Genomic DNA, 22,178 nt, shown 5'->3' with positions numbered 1-22,178 from the left:
AAATTCATCGATCGGCACTCTAATTCTTAAGTTGGTTTTCTCAGCTACATCAGCACAAAGAATGAGGAGGAGGAAGGGTCTACCAAGTGACAGGAATGGTAACAACAGAGAATACAACTCCCTCCTTTCTGCTGCAAGACAGAGTCCACTGGACTGTACTGAGACACAGTAAACACCACGCACTTAAATCACATTCCTTTCTATAGTAGTAGCCGTCTAGGTTAGGTATCAGAGATCGATGAACTGCACGCGCACCCCACATCCTCATGTCCCAGTGTCCGCACAGAGTGTCTCAAGCCAGACATAATGTAGTGTTAGTTGCCACTGTGGATGCGCAGTCACACCAGTCCTGCAGCTGGACTCAGCCCACCAGAGAGAACCAGCCGGCCATCGAGAGTATCCAGGAAGATTGGGGTGATAGGAAGCCAGATGTTGTTAACATGTCCAGTGCCAATTCTTGTCAGTGATCAATATTGAAACTTCTCAAATACCCAAGTAAAAATCAGAGAATACTCGCAACACGCATGCTGCCCAGCACATACTAAGTATTAGTTCGCAATTCTACTGCCCGGAGAGTGATGAGGTGAGGTCAGCTGCATCTCTGTTCCCCACCTGACTAGTTCTGAAGGCTCACAACTTAAGCCAGAAATGCTCATTTGTTCCAGCTACTGGCTACCTCTGTCATCCACTTGGATGCCTCGCAGAGCATTCCTAGGAAACCCGCCACATACTCATCAGCGTAATTATAATTAAATATTATGATCGTAACGTCAATCTGGTGACATTCAAAAACGACAGAAGTATTGGAAATAGCTCCTGCTGACAACTGTGGCTCTGGGAATAACAGGCCAGCCGCGGTGGCCGAGCGCTTCTAGGTGCTTCAGTCAGGAACTGCGTGACTGCTACGGTCACAGGTTGGAATCCTGCCTCGGGCATGGATGTGTGTAATGTCCTTAGGTTAGTTAGTTCTAAGTTCTAGGGAACTGATGACCTCAGATGTAAAGTCCCATAGTGCTCAGAGCCATTTTGAACCATTTGGGAATAACAATATCCTCTTAATGAATGGACATAATTTTCCACATAAAACCTTTCGCTCACCTTATGGCTATCAATGCACTGAAATCGCAATTTTCCAAGTCAAATGTGTATCTCCCTTACAACCAGACAGTCACACCCTCATAATTTTCTTTCAAAACTCTGCCCACAGCAACATTAATCTCAGAAGGACAAATTATCCCCAGGGGGTCATAAGTCAGTTAATAGTAAAAAATGTTAAAGGTAAGGGGAGGGTTTATAAATCAACCGCCGGCCAGAGTGTCCGAGCGGTTCTAGGCGCTACAGTCTGGAACTGCACGACTGCTACAGTTGCAGGTTCGAATCCTGCCTCGGGCATGGATGTGTGTGACGTCCTTAGGTTAGGTTAAGTATTTCTAAGTTCTAGGGGACTGATGACCTCAGCAGTTAAGTCCCATAATGCTCAGAGCTATTTGAACCATAAATCAATCAAGGTTGCCCCTGAATGTATACAACTTGCATAAAAAAATTCATCAGAACCGAGTTTGCCCTACTACTTACATTTCCAGTGTAATATAACACTAATATGCTCCTTTCCCCGATAATACTATATCTCTGTAATATAAAACTGTACTGCATTGTCCTTTGCAGTCATTTACATTGTAACAGGGTGACTGACTCATTCACGCTTTTTGGAAGTGGTCAGCCAGTAAGCTTTCCCCGAGTCTTTCTTTTGGCTTATCTGTGGTTTTAATTCCGTTTTAATCCCAGGTATAAAACCGTTTCTCCGTTGTCTAAGGCGTGTGAGATACTGGTCGTGTGAGTGAGTTCTAGTGATGAAGTGTGTTCATGAGTGTCGTTTTATGTTTCCTCCTCACAGCGTGATAACAATTTTCGTAATTTTATTCACATTCGTTTCTTGTAGTATGCGTAAAGGCGCTGATAACCTTGCCGTTGAGCGTCTGTAATCTCCAAACACACACACACACACACACACACACACACACACACACACACACATACGGAATGCTTTTTCGATCAGTCTTTTGAATGGCACACACTCCACATGGTCACGTATATGATCTAGTGGAAACGCGACTTACATAATTTCAAAACATGTTCTTATGTTCAAAAGTCAATTTTTGAACGATATCACGCCGTTCGTGAACCAGGTCGAGCACTTTCTATTTCGACATTTTTTTATCATGTTACGTGATTTACTCCGCCATATTCGCGGCAGTAACCAATTGTGGAAACGACGCTGCCCGTTTTTGTATTACATCTACATTTACCTACATACAGAGAAAGCCACCATTCGGTACATGGCGAAAGGTATGACGTACCATAGCTAGTAACTCCCTTTCCTTTTCCACTAACAAATGGAGTAAGGGAAAAACGGCTGGGTAAATACCTCCTTACGAGTTCTAATCTCTCTCACTTTGTATTCGTGGTCCCTACGCGAAATGTACGTTGGCGATAGTAGAGAGTGTTCTGCAGTCAGCCGAATATGCCACTTCCCTACATTTCCTCGATAACGTTTCGCGAAAAGAATATTTGAGCTCGTGGAGCATTTCCATAATACTCGCTTACTGATTGAACAGACCGGTAATAAATCATGCTGCAGATTTCAGAAATTACTTCGATGTGTTCCTTTAATCCAATCTGCGGGGATGGGAGGGGATTCTAAATACCCGAGCAGTACTCAAGAATAGCTCGCACTAATGTCCTATACGTGGTATCCTTTATATATGAGCTACGCTCTCTTGTAATTCTCCCAAACAAACTACTACCGTCCTTGAGTGCTCGTCCCATTTTATACCGTGTTGCAATGTTACGCCTACATACACCGTCGAAAAAAAAAATACATCCTTTTAGACGTTCTAATTCACTCAAGATTTATTTTTGCAACAGTCCATATGATTGCATTTACAGATCTATACCACAAGCGGTTCTGAGGTATCGGATATCGACCCGCTATTAAATACCCATATTAGTACGTGGCGGCAGTTCAGGTGCTAAATCTGTCATCCAGTCGACCAGAGAGATGGCGAATACTGTCCTTGGATACGTAATGCACCTGATGGACTTGTTCACGTGGTTCTGTAGCAGTTGGTGGTTGACAAATCAGACGAGTCACTTCTTGTCGGATCATATCAAACATGTGCTCGACTGGAGACTAGTCGGGATACCGTGATGGCCAAGGGAAGTTGCTGCACGTCTTGCAGAGCGCATTGAGTTTCACGGGCAATGTGTGGGTGGGCACCATGCATTATGCATTAGCAACATATCACCTTGCTATTGCAAGAACAACCAAATAACAGATCTAACAACATTCTGCACGTATCGAGCACTGGTCAGCCGCCTCCCCCCCCCTCCCCCCCCCCCCCAGAAACATTAAAGGTAAAGGAGAGTTGTTGCTTATCGCACCAAGACCATAAGGCCTGTGGTGAAGCCATTGTGACTTCCACGTACGCACTGTACAAGACAGCGCTCCCCACGTCTACGTCGTACGCATAAGACACCAGCACTTGCGTGCAGGCACAATCTGCTTTCATCGCTGAAGACCACGGTACGCTATTTCATTTTCCAAGTGGTCCTCTTGTAAGTAGGCTGTTTAGGTTCTTATATTGGTAATACCACCGCCACCTAGCACTCTGTATGAAAATCACTAGCTGTACTGTGTGCAGTTTGTGGCTGGTTTGCATTGTCGTTGCCTATTGTAGTGTTGGGCAGCTGGATGTGAACAGAGCGTAGCGTTGCGCAGTTGGAGGTGAGCCGCCAGCAGTGGTGGATGTGGGGAGAGAGATGGCGGAATTTTGAGAGCGAATGATCTGGACTTGTGTCCATCAGAGACAGTAAATTTGTAAGACTGAATGTCATGAACTGCTATATATATTATGACTTTTGAACACTATTAAGGTAAATACATTGTTTGTTCTCTATTAAAATCTTTCATTTGCTACCTATGCCTATCAGTAGTTAGTGCCTTCAGTAGTTAGAATCTTTTATTTAGCTGGCAGTATTTGCGCTCGCTGTATTGCAGTAGTTCGAGTAACGAAGATTTTTGTGAGGTAAGAATTCATGAAAGGTATAGGTTATTGTTAATCAGGGCCATTCTTTTGTAGGGATTTTTGAAAGTCAGATTGCGTTGCGCTAAAAATATTGTGTGTCACTTTAGTGAATGTCTGAGTACGTTCAGTTTTGCTCAGCTGTTTGAAATGCAAATAATGCAAGAGGTTTATCAGCACAGTCATTCATTAATATTTCTAAAGAGACGTTTCACTCTGACGGCACCAATCGAACTATGCACTTCGATTCTGTGGTGTGAGTGGAACACGCGTTAGAGCTGTGCCTGTCCGTAGTCCCACTTGTGATAACCGATTCGGAATAATTCGTGTTGACTCGTTATTGGCTCACAAACCCTCTTACGTCTGCTGTTATAGCTGTACGACCTGCCACTGCTGCCCTTACAATCTGGCGGGCGTCTGTGATGCGTGGACGTCCAGAACAGACGTGAGAATGTTCTCGTGACCAGCAACACCAGCATAGTTGCAGCACGTCCAGCATATGTGGCAATTCTCCGAAAGAATTATCCCGCCACTCGGAAAGCCACAGTATGATCCCTTTTAAGCTCACTCATTTGTCAGTAGCAAGCACGATTGCGTGTCTCTCCCTGGGTAGTCTGCCTGCTTCACAGGTATGCACCACATTAAGCCTTCTGGCTGTGAGCATTCCCTCTTAAGGATAGGCACAGATGGCTACGCTACGACACTACCTATTGGCGGACGACGTTGAAACCAATATCAGCCCATACCAGGTGGCATATCCCGTCGTCGTTGGATCAAAATCGACGTCGTCTTTCCAATTGTACTTATTTTTTTCCGGCAGTATATTTAATGAGGTGGCTGTGTCAAGCAGCACACCAGTAATACTGTATTCAGCCCGCCCGGTTAGCCGTGCGATCTAACGCACGGCTTTCCGGATTGGGAAGGAGCGCCTGGTCCCCGGCAGGAACCCGCCCGGAGGACTTGTGTCGAGGTACAGTGGGCCGATCAGTCTGTGGATGGCTTTTAGGCGGTTTCCCATCTGCCTCGCCGAATGCGGGCTTGTTCCCCTAATTCCGCCTCAGCCATACTATGTCGGCGATTGCTGCGCATACAAGTTTTCCACGTATGGGTACACCACCATTATTCTACGACGCAAACATTGGGTTTACACTCCTCTGGTGTGTGACGTTACCTGGGGGGGGGGGGGGGGGGGGGGGAGGCGGCAGAGGGGTGGACTGCGGTAGTCGTCGTGGGGTTGTGGACCACTGCGGCTGCGGCGGCGACGGAGCCTCTCCGTCGTTTCTAGACCCCCAGTTAACATACAGTACAATACAGCACTGTATTTGAACATTACAGCATTGTCTTTTGTACTGATGTACATTAACTTACATTTCTTCTACATTTAGGGCAAACTGCCATTCATTACATGAAATAAAAACACTAAGTCATTCTTACCTTCCTACAATCACTCTACGACCACATTTTCCTGTGCACTACAGCGTCATCAATAAAGAGTCGCAGACTGCTGCTAACTCTATCCGTCAGATCGTCTATGTATACGCACAGAGAACAACAGCGCTCCTGTGACACTTTCCTTCGGTACTCGTGACAACGTTATCGGTGATATTGGTTTCACCGCAGAGTACGTAGACGTGATAAAGGTAACTGCACACTAGAAATAGACAGGCTGACAACAGTAAAAGTACGAAGACAACCAGAGACGTAAGACTGCAGTAAACACGGAAGTGAAATGACGCAAAGCCATTTGTTTTTTGTCGGGCATGGTGTAAGCTGTCAGCTGCAGGGCAGGTGCGCCGCCCACTCTTGACTTACGCCAATTATTTTAGCTTTTGTTTACCAGCTGTGAGGTATCTCTTCCGTCTGTCGAAAACTTGCCACATTGTTTCAGATTGCGAACATGCGCCCATATCGGCATCATGACACAACCTGCAACACTGGTTGATTTCTTATCCCCATTGGCGTCTAAATCCATACGCTGCAAGCCACTGTGAAGTTGATGACAGAAATTTTCCCCACTGCACTACAGATTTGTTTCTTCCCGCTCGTTTCGCGTATTGTGAACGGGAAGAATGACTGCTTAAATGCTTCTGTACGCGTTGTAACTACCGTGGCATTGTCTTCGCAGTCCTACAGGTGTGACGCGTAGGTGGCTGTAAGGTGTGATTAGAGTCCTCGCTTAGCATCGGCTCTTGAAACCGGAAGTGGGCTTCAAGCATCTGTCAATCAGATTATTCATCACTTTCGTAACATAATACCACGAGTCAAGCTAACTTCTGACCATTCATACCTCTCTTCTTTGTATCCTATTTTAGCCCAGTTTCACATAGATCCCAGACATTTTAGGAATATTCCCGAGTGACTGTTTTTTACCATCATCCTGTCAAAGAAACAAACTCTGCAACATGCTTTACCTATGGCTGAGCCATACCCACACACGTTTTTAAACTCAAGAATGAGCTAAATGAGTCCAGTTGTGACTCATTGATATTTTAGCCAAATGGTTTTTGAGTCATCAGTCTTCTGACTGGTTTGATGCAGTCCGCCACGAATTCCTCTCCTGTGCCAAACTCTTAATTTCAGAGTAGCACTTGCAACCTACGTCCTCAATTATTTAGTGGATTTATTTGAATCTCTGTCTTCCTCTACAGTTTCCTCTAGTACACTGAAAGTCATTCCCTGATGTCCTAACAGATGTCGTATCATCCTGTTCCTTTTCCTTGTCAGTGTTTTCCACATATTCTTTTCCTCTCCGATTCTGTGCAGACCATCTTGATTACTTACCTTATCAGTCCACTTAATATCCAACATTCGTCTGTAGCACCACATCCCAAATACTTCTATTCTCTTCTGTTCCGGTTTTCTCACAATCCATGTTTCTCTACCAGACAATGATTTGCTCCAAACATACATTCTGAGAAATTTCTTCCTCAAATTAAGGCCTATGTTTGATACTAGTAGACTACTTCTGGCCAGAAATGCTCTTTCTTCCAGTGCTATTCTGCTTTTGGTGTCTTCCTAGCTTTGTCCGTCATTGTTTATTTTACTGCCTTGGTAGCAGAATTCCTTAATTTCATCTACTTCGTGATCATCAATCCTTATGTTAAGTTTCCCGCTGTTCTCATTTCTCCTACTTCTCATTACTTTCACCTTTCTTCGATTTACTCTCAGTCCATATTCTGCATTCATTAGACTGTTCATTCCATTCAGCAGATCATGCAGTTCTTCTTCATTTTCACTCAGGATAGCAGTGTCATCAGCTTATCGTATCACTGGTATCCTTTTACCCTGAATTTTTTTCTCACTGCTCAATCTTTCTTTTATGTCCGTCACTGCTTCTTCGATGTACAGATTGATCAGTAGGGGCGAAAGACTATATCCCTGTCTTACATCCTTTTTAATCCGAGCACTTAATTCTTGGTCGTCCACTGTTATTATTCCCTCTTGGCTCTTGTACGTATTGGATATCATCCGTCTCTCTCTATAGCTTACCCTTATTTTTCTCATAATTTCTATCATCTTGCTTTTTCCAGGTCGACAGATCATATGAACGTGTCTTGCTTTTTCTTTAGTGTTGCTTCCATTATCAACCGCAACATCCGAATTGCCTCCCTGGTGCCTTTACATTTCCTAAGGGGAAACTGATCGTCCTCTAACACTTCCCCCATTTTCGTTTCCTTTCTTCTGTGTATTATTCTTGTCAGCACCGTGGATGCATGACTCATTAAGCTGATTGCGCGATAATTCTCTCACTTGTTAGCTCTTGTAGTCTTCGGAACTGTATGGATGATATTTTTGCGAAAGTCAGATGGCATTTCGCTAGACTCCTACGTTCTACACACCAACGCGAATATCGATTTATTTATTTATTTATATATTTTGCCACTTCCCCCAGTGATTTTAGAAATTCTGATGGGATGTTATGCCTTATTTGATCTGAAGTCTTTCAAAGACCTCTTAAATTCTAACACTGCATCCCCTATCACTTCTAAATCGACTGCTGTTTCTTCTTGTATCACATCAGATAAATCTTCCCTCTCATGGAGGCCTTCATCGTACTCTTTCCACTTATCCACTCTCTCCTCTGCATTTAACAGTGGAAATCACCTTGCAATCTTAATGCTACTATCCTTACTTTTAATTTCACAGAGGGTTATTTTGATTTTCCTATATGCTGTGTCAATCCTTCCGACAATCATTCCTGTTTCGATTTCTTCACGTTTTCATGCAGCCATTTCGTCTTAACTTCCCTATACTTCCTATTTCTTTCATTCCTCAGTGACTTGGATTTCTGTATTCCTGTATTTTTCTGAACATTTTTGTACTTCCTTCTTTCATCGATCAACTGAAGTATTTCATCTATTACCCATAGTTTCTTCGCTGTTATTTTTTTATAACTATGTTTTTCATCCCAACTTTTGTGATTGTCTTTTCAGAGATGTCAATTCCTCTTCAACTGCACTGCGTACTAAGCTATTCCTTATAGTTGTGTCTATAGCCTTAGAGAACTTCTAGCGTATCTCGTCATTCCTTAGTACTTCCGCATCCCACTTACTCGTGTATTGATTCAAATGGTTCAAATGGGTCGGAGCACTATGGGACTTAACAGCTGAGGTCATCAGTCCCCTAGAACTCAGAACTACTTAAACCTAACTAACCTAAGGACATCGTACACATCCATGCCCGAGGCAGGACTCGAACCTGCGACCGTAGCAGTCACGCGATTCCGGACTGCAGCGCCTCGAACCGCTCGGCCACACGGCCGGCCGCGTATAGATTCTTCGTTACTGATCTCTTGAACTTGACCCTACTCTTCATCACTATTACACTGTGAACTGAGTCTATGTCTGCTCCTGGGTGCAAATTACAACCCAGTGTCTGATTTCAAAATCTCTGTCTGACCGTGATGTAATCTAATAGAAATCTTTCATCTCCCGGGCCTTTTCCAAGTAGTATACCTCCTTCTCTTGTGATTGTTGAATTGAGTATTCGCTATTACTAGCTGAAATTTATTGCAGACCTCAACTAGTCTTTCCCCTCTCTCATTTGTTGTCTCAAGCCCATATTCTTTTGCAAACTTTTCTTCTGCTCCTTCGCCTACTACTGCATTCCAGCATCCCATGATTATTAGAGTTTCGTTTCCCTTTTCGTACTGTATTACTCTTTCAGTAACATATACTTTCTGTATCTCTTCATCTTCAGCTTGCGACGACGACATGTATATCTGATCTATCGGTGTCGGCGTTGGTTTGCTGTCGGTTCTGATAAAAGCAACCCTATCACCGAACTGTTCACAATAACACACTCTCTGGCGTGCCTTCCTATTCATGAGTCCTACTCCCGTTGTACTATTTTCTGCTGCTGTTGATGTTACCCTACGCTCATCTGACCAGAAATCCTTGTCTTCTTCCCGTGCCACTTCACTGACCTCTACTTTACCTAGATTGAGCCTTTACATTTTCCTTTTCAGATTTTCCTAGCTTCCCTATCACGTTCAAGCTTCTGGCATTCCCCATGGTACATACATTTTAAAGCAGGTTTCGAAACTTTAATCCTTTTTGCAACCATATTACCATTTTATTGAATATTTGTGCAGCTTTTCGGGAGTACCATACACCGGTCGGTAAAAATGGAACCCTATTAGGCTTACTTTGTTTCTCTCTCTCTCTCTCTCTCTCTCTCTCTCTCTCTCTCTCTCCTGTCCGTCTCTTAAGACCCCTTTTTCTCAGGGACAGATAGCGTGTCTCAAACCTTAGAGTACCAGTGGTCAGACCTGCATCTTTACTGTGTTATGGAGGTACACAGCGTATACCTCTTAATAACGAGGTAGCTCACAGTAATTGTTCAAAGAGGCGGCTGCCGATCTCGATGCATATATTGCAACGACGCCTGCAGTTCTGCCGCACTCTCGCAAAGCTCTCGGGTGTCTGTTGTACACTGGAACAGGCAGCGGGTGACAACAGCGTATCCTCCCTGACTAGTTTGTACTGTTCACGGATGAGGCTTCATTCACCCGTGACGGTGCTTTCAACAGCTGGAATAGCCATGTCTGAAGTTAGGACAATCCCCACGCCACCCATATCGATGGCCACCAGTAACGATTCTCTGTCAACGTATGGGCGGACATTGCCCAAGATCATCTAACAGGATTTTACTTGCTGGGTCCACTTTCATCGGTCAGTGTTACCTGGTGTTTCTGCGAGATGTGCTGCCACATTTCTTGGAGAGTGTGTCCCTTGTTGTCCGCGAAAGCATGCGGTTTCAACTTTACAATACACCAGCTCGCTTCGATGTTAATGTCAGCGAGTTCCTGCACAACACGTACCCTCGTCGCTGTCCTATGGCCAGCGTGATCCCCGGATCTCACGCCTCTGGAATTTTTCCTCTGGGGTCACGTCAAGAGATTGGTACATGAAACTCCTGCTTGCTAGGGTCAAAGCTGCTTGCCTCCTGGTACAACAGACAACACGGATCTTAGAATGTGGCAGAACTTCTTGCGCCAGTGCCATGTATGCATTAAGATTGGCGGTGGTCACTTTGAAATCTTACTATGAGCTAAATTATTATCATGCGATGTAAGCTGTGTATCTCCGTAACACAATAAAGATGCATTTCCGACTGTTGGTTCCCCATCTCAGTATAACCATCGGTTGCGGACCCACTATACCTGCTTCAGTTTGACCTAACAGTTTGAGACATCGTGCATATATACAGGGTGGTCCATTGATCGTGACCGGGCCAAATATCTCACTAAATAAGCGTCAAACTAAAAAACTACAAAGAAGAAACTTGTCTAACTTGAAGGCGAAACCAGATGGCGCTATGGTTGGCCCGCTAGATGGCGCTGCCATATGTCAAACGGATACCAACTGCTATTTTTAAAACAGGAACCCCCATTTTTTATTAAATATTCGTGTAGAAATATGAATGTTTTAGTTGGACCACTTTTTTCGCTTTGTGATAGATGGCGCTGTAATAATTACAAACGTATGGCTCACAATTTTAGACGAACAGTTGGTAACAGGTAGGTTTTTTGAATTGAAATACAGAATGTAGGTACGTTTGAACATTTTATTTCGGTTATTCCAATGTGATTCGCCTTCGGTAATGTTTGCACATGCATTGACAATGCGCTGACGCATGTTGTCAGGCGTTGTCGGTGGATCACGATAGCAAATATCCTTCAACTTTCCCCACAGAAAGAAACCCGAGGACGTCAGATCCGGTGTACGTGCGGGCCATGGTATGGTGCTTCGACGACCAATGCACCTGCCATGATATATGCTATTCAATACCGCTTCAATCACGCGCGAACTATGTGCCGGACATCTATCATGTTGGAAGTACATCGCCATTCTGTCATGCAGCGAAACATCTTGTAGTAACATCGGTAGAACATTACGTAGGAAATCAGCATATATTGCAGCATTTAGATTGCCATCGATAAAAATGGGGGCCAATTAGCCTTCCTCCCATAATGCCGCACCATACATTAACCCGCCAAGGTCGCTGATGTTCCACTTGTCGCAGCCATCGAGGATTTTCCGTTGCCCAATAGTGCATATTATGCCAATTTACGTTACCGCTGTTGTTGAATGACGCTTCGTCGCTAAATAGATCGCGTGCAAAAAATCTGTCATCGTCCGGTAAATTCTTTTGAGCCCAGTGGCAGAACTGTACACGACGTTCAAAGTCGTCACTATGTAATTCCTGGTGCATAGAAATATGGTGCGGGTGCAATCGATGTTGATGTAGCATTCTCAACACCGGCGTTTTTGAGATTCCCGATGCTCGCGCAATTTGTATGCTACCGATGTGCGGATTAGCCACGAAAACAGCTAAAATACCTACTTGGGCATAATCATTTGTTGCAGGTCGTGGTTGACGTTTCACACGTGGCTGAACACTTCCTGTTTCCTTAAATAACGTAACTAATCGGCGAACGTTCCGGACACTTGGATGATGTCGTCCAGCATACCGAGCAGCATACATAACACATGCCGGTTGCGCGTTTTGATCACAATTGCCATACATCAACACGATATCGACCTTTTCTGCAAATGGTAAACGTTCCATTTTAAGAAGGGTAATGTATCACGAAGCAATTGCCGTCCGCACTGGCAGAATGTTGGGTGATACCACGTAGTTATACGTTTGTGACTATCACAGCGCCATATATCACAAAGCGAAAAAAGTGGTCCAACCAAAACATTCATATTTCTTTACGTAATACACGAATATGTAATAAAAAATCGGGGTTCCTACTTAAGAAAATAACGCAGTTGACCTATGGTAGCGGCATCTAGCGGGGCAACCATAGCGCCATCTGGTTTCCCCCTTCAAGCTAGACGAGTTTCGTTCTTTGTAGTTTTTTCGTTTGATGCTTATTTCGTGAGATATTTGGCCCGGTCACTATCAATGGACCACCCTGTATGATGAATGTGATGATCTTGACGTGTACTACGACATGAAATGTAACTAATTTCGAAAGGACAATGAATCGCTTGACATTTGTTACAAAATTGAATTTACTATGCCGTATCCAGAAGGAAATATATGACAGTATAATGGAGAAAGCGTTGTCATTTAGACGGCGCCTTTCCAATTAAGCGGCTAAATAACCAATCTAAGTCTCCCAGTCAATAATGCCATTCGACTTTAACATTCATTACGCAATATTATGGAATCATTTCAATGGTTGGCATAGCTAAGGTGTTGCCCCGTATTTATTACACACTCTCGAAACGCATCAGGTAAGTTATCGACAGCTCTGTATATAACTGCGGGCAGAAATGGGCCGGGTTCGTCTCCTGCTTCTTGCGTTAGCTGTCCACTCATTTGGGGACGACGTGACTAAACTTCAGCGCTATGACGAGAAATAAAAAGAAATGTACAATATCAATTCGCATGGCTATTTGGATCAGTCACGTTCGCTTTATCGAACGCACAACAACAGTGTGGACTTCTCATTGTCAATTTAATAGTGATTAGAAAGGTCAGAGGTGGAATACGATATTCAGTGATCTTCGGGACTCTCCGCTTCCGTAAATGAGAGACGAACTTGCCTAACAGCGAGTAGGACGATCCTTCGGTACTCTAAATGATTCTTTACTTGGCGGGACGACAGGAAATGGGTGCTCACTGCCAATTGAGGAACTACTTGATGAGAAAAAGAAATCTAGGATTTAATGTCCCGTTGACGGCGAGATCATTAGAGACGGACCACGAGCCCAAAATGGGGAAGGATGAGGATCTGAACAGACGCCTCCGGAATACGAGTCTATTGCTTTATTGCCGCGCCTTCTCTCTGGAATGATATGTTCACTGTACGCATACGGCCGTACGATGAGATGTAATTATGCCATCTACTGATTACGCCTACAGCTGCTGAAAAAGCACGTGTCTTTAAAAACCCAAGCAATTTTTCAGACAGCAAAGAACTGTGGGACAGTCAGTATAAATGGCGACAACCCGGAGCCATTTATCAAACAGAGTGCCGCTGGCACATTCGTTTCGGTTGCGATTGTGGCCATGGGGAGTGTTTGGCGTTAACTCTGCGGGGGCATTTAAAAGGCGGTCGTGCCACTGCGAAGAGTTCCGCCGTGATTTATGGAGCGAACTGTCGGAGGGCAACAGGTGTCGATCTACGTGTGAATGGACTGACGACCCGTCAATACAAGCGAGCCCGTCACAGCATAACGTAGCGGAATGCGATGGACGCGGAAAAACAGTGCCCTGGCTGTCACGGCTCTGACTGCCTCGCGGGCAGCAGGCAGCATTCATCTTGTAGACCTGGACAGGTTACCGATGGCTTCACAACTCACATCTTCCTCCTACAGTTACATTAAATGCCATGCGGTCTACGATACTAAAATGAGTTAGCATGTTGTCTCCTTGAGTTCATTCTCTGTTTGTTTCCATAAGCACATTTGTTGCTTGTATTATTGTGTACCTTCGTGAGATTTTCAGAGGGGCTTTCGTTGTGCGTTCGGTTGCATAAATATACAGATGATCGAGAACGATGTGAGAAGCTTAGGAACTCCGCATTTTTCCTTGTTACTACCTGCGATTCTTTTCTTATAATTTCAATGTTCTAACTATGGAATGACCAACAGAAAACGGACAGTTTCAAATCAACAGTAATATAAGCCGTTGGTGGTGTAGCGGAGCAGCCATCCACAAGCTGCTTTTGGTTTATTTCACTGGAAAAGTATCGTTACCACATTCGAATTGATACAGTTGACAAGCAGTCGGCTTGCATGCTGTCGTCAAAACAAGCGTTACGTTTTTTTACATTGAGTTACCCTAGGATCAACAATAATTTAGCGTTACAGAGGTGTTAGTTACGCTGCAGACTTCTGTTAGAATCCAAATTTCGTGAAATATCCATGTGGAACATTCGTTTTTACAAATTTTCTCAAACGAACCATTCTCATTTAGTTGTTTGTATTTACACACACACACACACACACACACACACACACACACACACACACAAGCACGCACTCCTTGGTTTTCCCTTTCATTATTACAGTATATGCTTTCTTTCGGCACATAACAAATTATTAACGCGCACGTGTTTTCACCCACTTATTATATATGGATCAGTTTGTTTGGCTTTAGGAATGGGGTTGGGTTGTTTTGGGGAAGGAGACCGGACAGCGAGGTCATCGGTATCATCGGATTAGGGAACGACGGGGAAGGAAGTCGGCCGTGCCGTTGAAAGGAACCATCCCGGCATTTGCCTGGAGTGATTTAGGGAAATCACGGAAAACCTAAATCAGGATGGCCAGACGCGGGATTGAACCATCGTCCTCCCGAATGCGAGTTCAGTGTTTAACCACTGCGCCACCCCGCTCGGTGGTATTATTATATATGGAAACAGTTTTCGGAAACAAGGTAGACAAAACATCGCGACACACTTCCTTGGCTGCTACATCTGCCCTTTCATTCCCCGCAGTACCCATGTAACCTGGTACCCGGCAGAAAGACATCTCCTTCACCGAGCGTTGTCGGTGGAGGAAGGCGTCGTGGGTATTATGAACGACTTTATCTGCTGGTTATAAGCGTTGTTGAGAGTGAAGGGCATCCAGCCATTCTAAACAGCCAAAGAATTTAGCGCTTCAGGCACGTCTCATCTGCTCCAGTGTCCGAAAGGTAGCATATAATTCCGCATCGAGACAATCGGACTTTGAGGACAAAATCTGGGAAAACTAAAAAGCAACCAACAGAGTACCCTGCTTCGACCCATCCGTAAGGACTACTGTAGAGTTGTGGTGCTCAGTTAAAACGTCAAAATAACGTATTAAAAATATGCACGAGTGCAATCTTTCTTGTACTGCACTAAAACGACTCTGGGCCTCAGTAGTAGCCAGGGTGGCAGGTTGCTAAAACCCTGGATTTCGGGTTGTACGTGCTCCACACCAAGTGACGTCAGCACACGCTGCACGCGGATCCCAAACGGCATTGTTGCTCTTGGACGATCGGAGAAAAGGCGTTTCGGAGGTGGACGAGCAACAGTATGGTATGCAGGTGAAGTCGGAACTGCGAGGAACTTACATACCTGACGCACGATGAGGAGCTGGTGTCGGGTGGTGAGCGGCGGTTTCCCGGCCTTGGCACAGAGTTTGTGTATGGGGCTGATCTCCTCTATTGAACAAGTGCCCATAACCTATTAAGGCACGTATTTTTAGAGCTCACGTTTACTAGACTTTTTTCTCGTTTGGTCCTTAAGAGCACCTCTGAATGTTGCCTACCCTTTAAACTTAGCAACAACAACAGTACCAGTACATGAATTCCACTGTCAGAGGTACCAGAACAGGCACAAAGACTCTTACCTCAGACTGATACATTTAGCCTCCTCCATCACCTTAGGAAGTTGGTAACGTCATCACGGAATCATCCTGTAGATGCACACATTTACAGGCGTTGGCAGCTATAATTTTGACACTCTGTGTTCTACTGGCATCGCTGATATCGATATTCGGCTATCGTTCTGTTTTTGACTGCTCCCCCCGGCGGTTTTCCGCGTGAACGTGTGACGAGAGAGTCTGCGGTCGGCGTTCAACGAGCCAACTTGTGTTGAAAACAAGCCCGCGTCCCTAACCGTGTGCATTGGCCTCGCCGCCCTTGTCTTTTGTAGCGCCGGAAGTACGGTGCCCATCATTGGGCGTCTTGACGTTGAAAATTGTGGTGGGTTCGTGTCTCACGCTGAACAGCTTCCCAGTTCGTAATTTGCAAGATCCAAGTTACGTATGACTTTTATTCTGTGCTTAACTAAGAAGATTGTTGAAACTTATTGTGGCATGGGCAGTTGCCGGAGATGGTTCTGAACTTGGTTCCACAGCGACTATTTTAAGGAGGCTGATGTTCCTCATTTCGTTTCTCATCATCTGTGGAGTGCGTTTTAAGTGGTTTTCATGCAAATTTTAGCTTGTTTTAGGACATATTGACCACTTTGGGACTGGTTGCGGTTGTCTACGCGCCCGGCAGCCCTAGAGTTAATGGCTTAATCATTTGTCACGGCAGCAGTTGGTATGTTTACTTAATGTTAAAAGTGCCTTAAGCAACTGGAAGTCATAAGTTTCCTGCTAATTTACTGGGAGACGGGTAATGTTAGAGTATTGCTCCATAAGAATTTGGGGGCATGGTTATTATATATTCCAGTGTGGCTTTTATTTGAATTTGTTTTCATTGCAATCTATTTGTGCTGCAGGCCATTTGTTAAGTCTGCTTGTTTCCTGGCGTCGGTGCGGTTATGAATTCTTGTCAGGACCGCTCATTGTGAGACCGGCCGGATTATATATATAAATATATACCGCCTGCTAGTGAGCCTGTGCACAAGACGTGGGGAGTGAACGCTCGTATTGCCTGCCGGCCGTAGCGTTATTGCTTCCAAATACGCTGTGGGCCTTAACGCTGTTCTCTCAAATTAAGTGAGGCCACTTTGTTAATATTAGCGTTTCTGTAAGTTATTTTACTGGTTGAGTTATTACTAGCCATTCTTATTTAACACTTATGTTAATCATTTGTGTATCTTTAATGAATGTGCAACTTGTTATTTTTCCTGTGTGCCAGTTTTGTGACCTTGGTTGGCTCACTTTGCATTTTTAGTGTAAGCATTTTCACTGTGGACTTTTAGGTGGGCAGTTCAGCTTTATTAAGCTTTAAGATCTTTGTTTTTTTTTTTTTAAATGAATTTGGGGTATTATGTGGCCGTGTAACTTTGGGTTGGAAGTGTATAGTGTTACTAGTCTTTTGAGATATGGTTAAACAAGAACGACTGTTTATGATTGATTATTCACCGTGCCTACTATCTATGATCTTGGTTGCGATCACAAAATATGATTCTTATTCGAGTTTATGTAATTCACGTAAAGTGAAGATTTGTATATTGGATCAGTAAGAGGGCAAATGTCCGAATTGAAGTTTATTATAAAGTCTGTTTTGAGTCAAATTAAAATTGTAAAACAATCACAAGCTTGTCCATCACTAGTGATCCTGGGCTTCCTATTTCCTTTAAATAACTGTCGTGAGATTGTAATTTTTGATTTTCTAAAGAACTGAGTAGTACCAAAGGTTCATTATCATTATAATCTGTTTTCTCCTTTGTAAAATGACAGAAAAAAATCGCTGCACCAAAAACAAAGTAATATAGAGTAATGAAATTTCGGGAATACATTTTTTCAAGTGACATATTTACGTGATTGACACTGGAAGATCACGCATTACTGTAGTGAGAGATAAGCCATTGCAAATGTGAAATGGAACATTACTAACCTGTTTAACCGCCAGAATGTTGAACGCAACCATGCAAATGTGCATGCATTATGTAGTACGGGTGCCGGATGTCGGTTTTTTGGGTGGAGTTCCACGTCTGTTGCACTTGGTCGGTCAACACAGGGACAGTTACTGCTGGTTGCGCATGACGCTGGAGTTGTCGTCCGATAATGCCCCATGTGTGTTGGATTGGAGACCGATCTGGTGAGAGCACAGCAAGGCAACATGTCGAGACTCTGTAGACTACGCTGAGTTACAACAACCGTTTGTGGGCGAGGATTGTGCTGTTGGAAAACAAGCCTGGAATGCTGTTCATGTGTGACAACACAACAGGTCTAACTACCGGACTAACATACAAATTTGCACTCAGGATGCGTGGGATACCCACGAGAGTGATCCTGCTGTCGTACGAAATCGCACCCCAGACGATAATTCCAAGGGTAGGTCAAGCATGACGCAGACAGGTTGGTCGTAGGCCCTAAATTGGCCTCTTCGTAACCAACACACGGACATCACTGAACCGAGGCTAAATTGCCAAACCACATCATGTATTTGTTAAAGAATGTATTAGAACTGTCAGTTGAACAACTGGATCAGGTCGAGCATGTATTGTGGTTAACTGTCTATCTCAAACGTCATGCCGACGCTTTTGAGGTATCTCATACAATTTTACTTGATTTGTTCTACCCGCTATCCCATGGCTCCTTAAGTGATATTTTGATTGTGGCTCTTCAGAGTCGAGGTAGTTTGACTGATTTGAGACGGCGTATTCTCAAAGAGAAATTGTCGCCTGTGCTTGCAATGAATTTGAAAGAACACATTGGCGCGTCCAAGAGCCGAATGAGGCTCTGCTTCCCTATATAGAGCACGTTCACACGCAGGTGCTGCCGTACAGAGGGCTATTGCCGAGCAGGAGGTTGTTTCTATTATCGTAGAGGGGATGAGATACGAGGACGGGACACTCGTAATTTTTGCCAGTAGTCCTACCACCATTTCTGAGTTGAGTTGCTGACTGTTGTCCACCGACCACGTATGTCCGTAATAGCTATTACGAGACCAGTTAAAGGCACTGATATATTTGTAACATGAAGGTTATTAGATTGGAGCCGGAAGACAACGTAGTGTAACGTCGAAACTGGTTGCCTAGAAATAAACCTATACAACGGCGATTGGTACTGTTTTTATTGAACATCGAACAGCCGTAGTCCTATACTCCACCAGGAGATGGAGTTACATTTCCTGAATGAGAGGTCTATCGATTCTGATGTGCGAATTGAGAAAAAGAAAGAAAGAGAAAGAAAGAAAAACTCTTTTTAGAACTGATTTTGGCGATGCAATCATTTCGACGTACTAGGTAATTAAACCAGTACTTCACAGGAATTGTTGCAAGAATTCCTTAAAAAATTTTAATTCCTAATAAGAGAAGAGGTGCTACAAACTTTTTTCGATCCATTTTAAACATACGATCGACTGAAGTATTGTTGTAAAACTTAATTTCAGATGAACAATTTTTTAAAGATTCACTGAAGAAATATGATATTGTTAAGAACGAGTATCTTTAAATAGGTAACTGCTTCCATCTATAATGGAAATACATAAGTTACAGAACTCAAATAACAACCTCTTAATTTAGCTTTTTCCTTCTTCTTGCTGTTAGGAAGACTGTTAACCCCTGACACTTGCGGTTAGAATTAGTTACAACTACAATGACTGTTGGAGCTCCATGTTTCGTGGTAGGGAAATGTAGGTAGCTATTTTTGACTGCGAAGTTCGTAACCCCCCCCCCCTTCCTCTATATTTTCCGCTCGTGCTTTGTTTCAACAGTATAGTTTTAGGCGATCGGATATGGGTAAGGGATAGTTAACAGAGAGAACATGTTTCGTTGCGAAATTTTTGTTGCCTAAGGCGAAAATGTGTCTTGTTACTTTACGACTATTAATGTTCGTCAAATTTAGGTAGGAAAATGTTGCTTTGAAAGGATAATAGTATATATCATTTTATTGCGTTTATGGCTTCCGAAGTAATACATTTCCCAACAATTCCTTGACACAACTGCGATCTTAATAACGGTTAAATTTATTCTACTTTCATAATGAAGTTTGCCATTGCTGTATCGCGTTTTCAAATTAATCTCTCACGCTATGTCATTCCTCGGCAGCCTTTATAAATGTTCAAATAGTATGACGCCATGCTAGCGGATGCTAGAACGAATGGTTTCGAGCATAATTCACATTTTCCGAGAATAATCCAAATACTCACTCATTATTGCCTGATCATTCGACAATAAACTTCAAAACTCATATTTAATCACGTCTGTAGACTGTTAGTACGGTTCTAGTGCGTCTCAACTATACGCGACCGATCCGCACGAAACCCGAACAACGATTCTTCGTCTCACATTCTGGCGTATGATCGGCAGGGCTTGGGCGTTCAAAGAAAATAGCGAGACGGAGCCCCTGCTGGAAAAGGCTCTGCTCCGAATCTCCTAGAGCACTAGCGATTTACTACGATACGTGGTACGATTTACTATGTCTTATCATTATTGGCAGTTGAGCCGCTGACAAGTTTATCAGTCAATTTCACACTAATTTTGGTTATTAGCTGTACGGTTTCGAATCCTTAGTCATTTCCAGTAGTCATTTCCAGTAGTCCGTAATGCTACTGAAAATGACTAAAGACTCTATAATGCCTAAAGGGTATATCCAGGAAATAAAGTTTGTGTGAACACTCACTCAATCTTTAGAGTCATATTTAGTGAATATAATCGCTGTATGCCAGCAACTTGGCAACTGTTAACAAAGTAGACAAATGATTTTGTGTGCATCTCCCGGTGGCTTTAACTACAGGGTGTACAACTTTGCTTCCGCCGTTTGCCGATAGGTGGCGAAAACGGTAAGTAGCGGTCCAAAGAAACAGATCGCAGACGTCAGGCAGTTAGCTTGGGCCTCGGTCAACATAACCTCATTCAAACATTAGTCGATTTGTGTCTGCATCATAAAGCTGTTCTTGATTGAAAATGTTAGTTTACGAGCCTAATTCTCGTCATTTGCGTGAGGTGTTACTGTTTTCTTTCAATATGAAGAGAACAGCTGCTGAGTCTCATCGAATGCTCTGAAGTATGTATGGTAAGGACGCTATTAGTGAAAGAATGTGTTGTGAGTGGTTTCAACGCTTCAAGAACGGTGATTTTAACGTCGTAGACCGGCATAGTGGTGGAAGCGAGAATGTTTTGGTAGATACAGAATTGGAGACATTGCTGAGTGAAGATTCTCGTCAAACTCAAGAAGAATTGGCACATTATTAGGAGTGACACAGCAAGCCATTTCAAAACGTCTCAAGGATATGGGCATGATTCAGAAAGAAGGAACTTGTGTCCCGTGCGAGCCTAAACCGAGAGACGTTGAATGGCGTTTGCGTGTTTGTGAACAGTTGCTTCAGAGGCAAAAACGGAAGGGATTTCTGCATCGCATTGTGACCGGGGACGCAAAATGGGTTCATTAAGGTAACCCTAAACGCAAAAAAACATGGGGATATCTCGGCCGTACTTCCACGTCGACGGCCAAACTGAATATTCGCTGCTCGAAGATCATGCTGTGCATTTGGTGGGACCAGCTTGGCGTCGTGTACTACGAGGTGTTAAAACCAAGTGAAACAATCACAGGTGCCCGTTATCGAACGCAATTAATGCGTCTGAGCAGAGCATTAAAAGACAAATGGCCGCTATACAGCGAGAGGCACGATAAAGTGCTTTTGCAGTACGGCAACGCTCGACCCCACGTTACAAAAGAGGTCAAAACGTACTTGGAAACGTTAAAATGGGAAGTCCTACCCCACCCGCCGTATTCTCCAGACTTGGCTTCCTCTGACTATCACCTGTTTAGATCAATGGCGCATGGTCTGGCTGACCAACACTTCCGATCTCATGAAGAAGTCACAAATTGGATCGATTTGTGAATCGCTTCAAAAGATGAACAATTTTTTCGACACGGGATTCGTACACTGCCCGAAAAATGGGAGAAAGCAGTGGCCAGCAATGGAAAATACTTTGGATGATACATGTGTAACCAATTTATTTCATTAAAGCCTCAAATGTTGGGGAAAAACGGCGGAAGCAAAGTTGTACACTTTGTATATTTATGGTGAATTACTGAATAATTAGTATCGAAGAAAGATACTTCCTAACTTATTGTTAAGTGCAATAGCAGCTTAGAACAAGCAAAAGAGACACACAGGATTCCGATGCCAGTTTTAAATGATTCCTAGCTATTCTCCGATACTCTCGGCTTTTCGTCGGGTATTATCACCCAAAATACACAACAT

The sequence above is a fragment of the Schistocerca piceifrons genome, chromosome 2 (assembly GCF_021461385.2).
Source record: "Schistocerca piceifrons isolate TAMUIC-IGC-003096 chromosome 2, iqSchPice1.1, whole genome shotgun sequence".
In the NCBI taxonomy this organism is placed as follows: Eukaryota; Metazoa; Arthropoda; class Insecta; order Orthoptera; family Acrididae; genus Schistocerca; species Schistocerca piceifrons.
Note: the sequence above shows the minus strand (reverse complement) of the source record.